At 38.3% G+C, this 7,785-nt stretch overlaps 1 protein-coding gene across 3 annotated transcripts in view; it reads right to left on the minus strand.

Moving 5' to 3' along the window:
- Positions 1 to 7,487, minus strand: part of ATP6V1A (ATPase H+ transporting V1 subunit A) — a 66,205-nt gene extending 58,718 nt beyond the window's left edge. For 2 of the 3 annotated variants that reach the window (XM_025912911.2, XM_086675394.1), the window contains exon 1: positions 7,065 to 7,486. The gene's annotated coding sequence lies outside the window, so the exon portion shown is untranslated. Of the gene's footprint in view, positions 1 to 7,064 lie in introns of all 3 variants that reach the window. The other variant, XM_086675395.1, reaches the window with a different exon arrangement.
- Positions 7,488 to 7,785: the final 298 nt, after the last annotated feature.

Consider the following 7,785-nt stretch of genomic DNA (forward strand, 5'->3'; position numbering starts at 1 on the left):
TTTCTATTGTGTGGACTTTTACTTAACATGCAATAGGTCTTATAAGTGTTAACTCTTTATCTTTGCCACTTAAAACTACCACATCTAGACTATATGTATAAAGAAAATTCAATAGATTAATATTTTAAATATTTTATTGTTTACATTTAAGCTTTTAATCCCTCCAAAATTGTTTTGTGTGGGTATGCTGCAAAGCAGCAGCTCAATTTTATTTTCTTCTAGACAGACAAGTTATATCAGTTATATTTATTATATATGCACCATTTTCTCCCAGTGGGTTGAAATATCACTTTGTCAGATATTAAATTGCTTTATATGTTAGGATTTACTTCTGCTTTTAAAATTTTGCTGTGCTTATATAAGCCTAAAAATATGTCTGGACCCATAAAATTAAATAACTTATTCAGTTATCTGGATAAGTTGAAACATTTTCATTTAAGATATTCAGAGAATTAAGAAGAAATCATTATTTAAATGTCTTAATTCTCTGTATCAAATTAAAAAGGAAATGCTAGTGCCCAAAGCAATAACTATTCATCGTAGAAATTCAAGTATACAAAAGGTAAAGTAATAAATTCTAAATTTTTCTTTAATCTCCTAATCCAGAGATAATCACTTATTTTGATGCATTTTCTTCCAACTTTTCCAATAGGTATATACAATTACTACTACATAGTTCTTTTTTTAATCATGCTGTTTCTTGAATTTTATGAATATTTTCCAATTAGTCTTCTCTATTTTACTTAAAAAAAAATTTTTTTTAACGTTTATTTATTTTTGAGACAGAGACAGAGCATGAACAGGGGAGGGGCAGAGAGAGGGGGAGACACAGAATCCGAAACAGGCTCCAGGCTCTGAGCTGTCAGCACAGAGCCCGACGCGGGGCTCGAACTCACGGACCGTGAGATCATGACCTGAGCCGAAGTCGGACGCTCAACCGACCAAGCGACCCAGGCGCCCCTCTATTTTACTTTAAAAAAACACTCCATTGGGGTGCCTGGGTGGCTTAGTCAGGTTGAGTGCTTGACTCTTGATTTTGGCTCAGGTCATGATCCCAGGGTTGTGGGTGCTCAAGCCCCACACAGGCTCTGTGGTGAGTGTGGGGACTGCTTGGGATTCTCTCTCTCTTTCTCTCTCTCACTCTCTCCCCTCCCCCCTGCTCTCTCTTTCAAATAAAAAAGATAAAATAAAAAAATAATAAAATAACACTCCTATTTAAAAAATTTAACTAAGAAATAACTAAAACAAAACATAAAGTCTGGTTGCTTTTCAGCATTCAGACATATCTGGAGTTCTTCTGCATCATACCATTTGTTTTCAATAAAATATGCTTACTTAATTTTCAGAAAAGAAAGAAAACATGACATGTTGTAGGTATAATTTTTAAAAAGGTTTATCACCGGAACAATAGCTTTTTTAAGTTTATTTGTTTGTTTATTTATTTATTTTGAGAGAGACAGTGCAAGTGAAGGAGGGGCGGGGTGGGGGGTGGGGGTGGGGGACAGAGAATCCCAAGCAGGTTCCGCACTGTCAGCATGGAGCCTGACATGGGGCTTGAACTCACGAACTGTGAGATCATGACCTGAGCCGAAACCAGGAGCCAAGATACTTAAGTGAGCTACCCAAATGCCCCAAAAGAACAATAGTTTTTATAGATAACATTAAGATTCAAAACTGAACATTTTACTGTTAGAAGCTAGTTATATTGATACCAATAAAAACCAACAACAAAAATCACAGGTTAAATCTGAAAATACCTATGAATACCAATTTTTAAAAATAGTCTAATGACAGTTGTGAAACTTATTAACTACAGATAACTACAAATATAAAAAGGAGTTTCAAATAAATTAATCATTAATTTCACTCACAGTAGTTAATTTTTAAAATGGCTTTGATAGTTTCAAGTAAAAAGAAGAATCTATACTGTGAAAATATACATTCATTCCAGCTACCTTTATAAATACAAACTCACAAAAAATATATATGTATTTATTTACACTATATATAATATGTATGCACTACATACATAAAAGAATACACTTATACAAACCAGAGTCACTTCCATTTCACAAGAGGAAAAAACAGAACTGTAAAACTTTAAAAGTTTCTACAAAAAGAAATTAAATGGAAAACACTGACAATTTATTTCACCAAATACAGAAGTTGACATTAAAGAAAATTCAATAGTCTCTTAATAAAATCTTTCCTTAGAACAAATGAGTAATAATTTTTCAGGATTAAGGTGAAACATAAACTCATGATAACTATACTTCAATTATTATTTAATTTACTGATTTTTTTTCCAATACAAAGCCACTAATCTTTGTGAATCATCAATGTAGAAGGGAGAATATTTTACTTCAGTTCATGTCTCCATTATATTCTCTATATACCTGTCTACTTCATCTGAGGATAAAAATAAGATATAAAAACATGTAAAGTAAAAGGCAAAATTTTTAAACATAAACATAATCTCAAAGTCCCTGCTCTATAGCTCTGTACAAAAAAAAATTTTTTTTTTAATTTGAGAGAAAGAGAGAGAGAGCAAGAATGCAAGCTGGGGAGGGGGGCAGAGGAAGAGAAAGAGGGAATCTTAAGCAGGCTCCATGCTCAGCGCACAGCCCGATAAGGGGTTGGATCCCACAACTCCAGGATCATGACCCAAGCAGAAATCGAGTCGGATGCTCAACCAACTGAGCCATGCAGGCACCCCATTAGCTCCATACAATTTTAACATATTTCTATAACACACTGTAGGACTAAAAATTTAGAAACAGAAGAACTACTTCCTTAAATTGATTCCAATATTAATAAACATAAGCTTTGGAAAATCTCTAAAGATATTAAGTCACTGCAGTTGCCAAAATAATGGGACTTATGTTGATATTTCTCAGCTTCTATTGATAAATCTGTTTTAGAATCTTTGCTGTAAGTACATTTTTCTTGGTCCTCTATTTTTTGGTAATAGCATCATTTCAAATTCTACTTGTTTCTCCACCCCCAAACCTGTTCCTGAATTTATAGGATGTCTTCAGTCTCCTTTAAAAATTCAATATATAAAACCAAGCCAGACATGAGTAAAGTTAACAAAAATTTACAAAGTATGTACTAGGCTTCCCACATTCATGATCTAATTTAATGGCACTTATGAGATAAATATAAGAAAATTTAAGTTTAAGGGTTCCTGGGTGGCTCAGTCGGTTAAGCGTCCGACTCTTGATTTCAGTTCAGATCATGATCTCAGTTTGTGGGTTCGAGCTCCTCAGCGGGCTCTGTGCTGGCATTGTGGAGCTTGCTTGGGATTCTGTCTCCCTCTACCTCCCTCTCTCAGAGTAAATAAATAAACTTAAAAAGAATATACATCTATAGAACACTTTAGCTTAAATTAAGTAAATTGTCCAAGGTCACACAGCCTAAAGTAGTGGTAGGGCCAGAACATGCACCCAGGTCTATATGATTGGGAAACCTATTCTCATAAAGCCTACATTATATTGCTTTACATTTAAATACCACTTAGTTTTTAAAATACTTTCACATAGATTATCTAGGATTTATGTCACTTGAACTCACAATACCTGTGAGAGGAGAATTCCTAAGTATCAAATTCTAAGCCCCTACTCCCAACTTTATTTAAAAAAACATGTAACTAAAGTGGTAGGGCTGAATGATGATCTTCTGATTTTTTTTTTTTAAACGTTTATTTATTTTTGAGACAGAGAGAGACAGAGCATGAACAGGGGAGGGGCAGAGAGAGAGGGAGACACAGAATCTGAAACAGGCTCCAGGCTCTGAGCGGTCAGCACAGAGCCCGACGCGGGGCTCAAACGCACAGACCGTGAGATCATGACCTGAGCCGAAGTCGGACGCTTAACCGACCAAACCACCCAGGCACCCCGATGATCTTCTGATTTTAACTCTAGTGCTATAACACTTGTAGCCTAACAGAAAGCCATATTTTTTTTTTTTTAATTTTTTTTTTCAACGTTTATTTATTTTTTTGGGACAGAGAGAGACAGAGCATGAACGGGGGAGGGGCAGAGAGAGAGGGAGACACAGAATGGGAAACAGGCTCCAGGCTCTGAGCCATCAGCCCAGAGCCTGACGCGGGGCTTGAACTCACGGACCGCGAGATCGTGACCTGGCTGAAGTCGGACGCTTAACCGACTGCGCCACCCAGGCGCCCCCAGAAAGCCATATTTTTAAGTACAACTCACTGTTCTTCCCTTCCCTTTCATACTTGGATGATAACCATACTTATTAGTAACCATATGCTGTGAAAATAAGTTGGTCAGTGCATTAATAAAACCTATCTGGTTTATCTCCATTCCTCTGACCATGATTTAGATGGTTATTATTACCAATTTATATTTGAAAACTAATACCTAGTGCACAACCTTAGAAGGAGGTATGATTTGCAACAGGTTTAAAAATAGTTTAATCTTCCCGTTCAATTGTCACTCATTCAATAAACAATTTACTAAGGACCCATCGGGTACTTCAGCATCCTGGTTCTGAAGACACAACTGTAGAGACACTATCCTTGAACTCCTAGGAGCTTTATGGTTTACTAAAGAAAAGCCCAGACAACAGTAATTAAATACAATGTGCTAAAAGTGAAAACAGAATAGAAAATATTGTGTAATAGTCTATAGGACCAAAAGTCTAGTTCTGCCAATAGGGGGAGAAAACACATTCTTGGTGGTGGTGATAATCTATAAAGGCAGTGAAATATAAGAAAGACTTCAGAGTAAGCACACAAGCAGTGTCAGGGACCTTAACACAGAAACTCTCGTGGGTCATTTACTGTTGGACTACAGCACAATTCCCTAATGAATGTTAAGGCTTCTCCATGTAATACTCATAAACTGATAAAGCTAGTTTCAGAAATGCCTTCCTAGCTTCAAATCACTTGTTTCTGTGTGAATTATGCATAATGTTAAAGCTCTTTTTCACATTCAACTTGAGGAGCAATTTAGTCACCAATTCCTGCTTCCAATTTCATTAGTGGTCTAAGCTACTGCTTTCATAGTTCCCTAAAATTGGGGAAATTGTGCGGTAAAATTGCAGACTCATTCACAACCTCTTTCATATTGACATTTTCTCCTCTAGTACTCAATGCTCTTTAGCTGGTTTTCTCTTTCCTACTTTGGTCTCACCCAGACAGGACTGGTTTGGACTTCTAGGGCTCTTAAAAAAATGTGTCCTATTTGATGGAATGTCACCTGGCCAATGAAGCAACACTGCTTATGTTTTTCTCTCCTCTAGAGATCAGGGAACTTCACTCTGGAGCAAATTAATGGATGGAACTATATTTATATTCGTAGCAGGCATGGCTACATAAACACACCAACAGATTAGGAAAATAGCACCAAATGTTGAAACTGTAAATCAGAATAGTGGTCTTCTTTATTACTTAGGGAAAGCAAAAAACATTTTTAAAGTTAAGTTTTCTAGCAAGAAGCATCCATAGATCAGTTTTTCGATTTTGAAATTACTATAAAAATATTTTGTTAAATTAATATTATGCTAGAATTTTTAACCTTTTGTTCACTTTAACAAAATCAGTTTATTGTAGAGAATTTGGATGATATAAAAAACCAAAACCAGTCACATCTACTACTCAAAAACAGATTCCATCTTTCTCACTTTTCAGCTTTTTAATGGATTCTTCCATTACACTGACTAGAAAATTACAAGGTTTAATAGAGAATATGACTTTTCAGATTTTAAAAAAGTGTAATTTAAATTTTAAAAATCAAATCTGTCATTTTTGTAAGGCCTTTCAATTTAAAAGAACCAGAAGATTTCCTGAGTTTGAGGTGTAAATAAAAGAGTTTAACCCCAAACTGAAAAACACTCTTCCCTAAATCACACTGTTTGGGATCAAAACACTGGTTACTACATTACATATGAAATGGGATTACATTGGGTTGGGCAAAAACCTAAGCAAAATAGTTTCTGTATTTTCACAAAACACTATTCATCAAAATCTGAAGAAGTCCCTTGGAGTTATACAATAGGGAAAGCTAAGAAGGAATACAAGTGCTACTTAATATAAATTTACTACTGGTCAAGGAATTGATTGGGGGTGGTGATTAAGTAGGATTTTAGGGAGAAATGGCAAAAAAAAAAAAGAATGTCAAAGGTTGAAAATATGAAGTAAACAATATCTCGACTTAACCTCCCTACCTTTAAGTTTCAGGTCAAATACATTTGGTTTAATTATATTTCCAACCCATCAGTTTCTTAAGAATTACTTCCCGTTCGGGGAAACCTAGTCACTTTCCCATACGCTAGTCTGGGTCTCCTGTAGAGCAAGCCGCAACACCATCATCTTTCAACACCTCGCCATTCAATTGAGACTGTCGCATTACCAACACCTCCTGTTTTGAAGGTAGTATATCTTTATTCTTTCAACTGTTTTCTCCCTTCCTGCACCATAACATCAGAGAAGAGAAAGATAAAAGGCCCTTCCAGGCCCAACCAAAGTACGTGAACATCTACAAAACGCCTCTCGCAGGGATGTCAGATAAAAAACTCAGAATGACTGAGAAAGCACATTTGGAAGAAAGCTTTACAGTGACTCCGCAGTGAGGGCCACATCAGTGACATTCTCTCCCAAGCCTGTCTCATCGGATACGCCTCTGCCTCCAGGGTTTTTCCTACCTCCCCGGCTCCCCAGCCAGCGGCTGAAGATACAGAGTAGGGCCTCTGCCAAAGAATGGGCTTTCGGAAACAGGACCTGAAGACTACTGCAGACCCTGAGAAATGGCTGAACCAAAACCACTACAGTAAGCCCCTGACTCCAAGTAGGGAACCATAATGGCCGCACTCATCCCCAACCACAGGAAAGGTGGACATCTCCCTCCTAGGTTGCGGGGCGACCACAGTAGGGAAAGCGAGGGTCAGGAGAACTGGAGAAAAGAGCTCCCAGTCAGTGCAGGATGACAGCGGGGAGGAAGCCCTGGACAACTGAGGCCTCCGTTCACACTTTCCCTTCTCTTCCTCTTCCCACCCCTTGTCCTATCCCCACCAGTCACCGATTACCGGTCGCCGCTCACCTGCCCGGGCGCGAGGTGCAGAAGCAGTACCGATCACGGAGCAGAGGCTCTGTCACTGCGGGAGGGGAAATCTTCAGCTGCAGAGAGGGGCGGGCCTAGACAGTCACGTGACCTCGAGCTCCGCCCCGCCGTCCCAGGCGGGCGTGATGCATTTTGGGGGTTTATATTTTTGCGGATCGTTGGAACATTAATGTTCTTGCTATTAGAGAAAAAAACACACACAAAAAAATCACAAAGACTACGTCGTAAACTGTAATGTAGCAGGCGTGCGTGAAACAGGTTAAAGTGCATTGCTAAGGAAGTGACGTTTATGCTACGATCTAGGGACCGGAAATAGCGATAGCGTTGTCCCACAGTGGCTGGCCGGTGAAATCCCAGGTTTAATCCCAGGCGATCACATGACCTCAAAATTTGGATCGTGCTGGACGGAGGCCAAATTATCCGGCCGATTGTTAATTACGCTAGTCCTAAAAACATCTCATTAGTTTGAGTCTACCCCAGATTTCTTTACATTTAGAAGAACAATCTTTATAAAATCTTATTAGGAGACAGTGTTTGAAGGTCATTCTAGAGACTACCCACTGGAAGAACGGGGTCGAGAAAGGTAGATCTGGTTAAAGTGAGAGAAGAGAGGGAGGGGTGGAAAAATCCGGATTTTGCCGCCAGGGCCTACCGGGCAAGCCCCACAAGTAGTGTCGTAAGGGATGGGAGGAGAAAGATG

Source organism: Puma concolor, chromosome C2 (genome assembly GCF_028749965.1).
Source record: "Puma concolor isolate L17-30 chromosome C2, mPumCon1.1.hap2, whole genome shotgun sequence".
Taxonomy (NCBI): Eukaryota; Metazoa; Chordata; class Mammalia; order Carnivora; family Felidae; genus Puma; species Puma concolor.